Source organism: Corvus kubaryi, unplaced genomic scaffold, assembly GCF_017639235.1.
Source record: "Corvus kubaryi isolate FWS band 111438036 unplaced genomic scaffold, C.kubaryi_AGA036_p1.0 37027, whole genome shotgun sequence".
In the NCBI taxonomy this organism is placed as follows: Eukaryota; Metazoa; Chordata; class Aves; order Passeriformes; family Corvidae; genus Corvus; species Corvus kubaryi.
The window spans coordinates 24,515-24,862 of NW_024581012.1; the positions used below are offsets into that span (position 1 = coordinate 24,515).

A 348-nucleotide genomic window follows, 5' to 3' on the forward strand; every position below is an offset into this window, starting at 1 on the left:
ACAGGTACACCTTGAATACACCTGTAACCACCTTACACACACCTGTATGGATACACCTTACACACACCTGTACACCTTGAACACACCTATAACCATCTTACACACACCTGTACAGATACACCTTGAACACACCTGTAACCCCCTGTATGCACCTGTATGGATACACCTTACACACACTTGTAACCACCCTGAACACACCTGTAACCCCCTGAACACACCTGTACAGATACACCTTACACACACAGATACACTTTGAACACACCTGTACAGGTACACCTTGAACACACCTGTACCCCCCTGCACACACCTGTAACCACCTTACACACACCTGTATGGATACACCTCACA

General features: G+C 46.8%; 1 protein-coding gene and 1 long non-coding RNA gene across 3 annotated transcripts in view; both read right to left on the minus strand.

Moving 5' to 3' along the window:
* LOC121660970 overlaps nucleotides 1-348 on the minus strand; it is a 25,157-nt gene that overhangs the window by 22,011 nt on the left and 2,798 nt on the right. The window lies entirely within an intron of this gene.
* Nucleotides 1-348, minus strand: part of TFCP2 (transcription factor CP2) — a 12,339-nt gene that overhangs the window by 9,579 nt on the left and 2,412 nt on the right. The window lies entirely within an intron of this gene.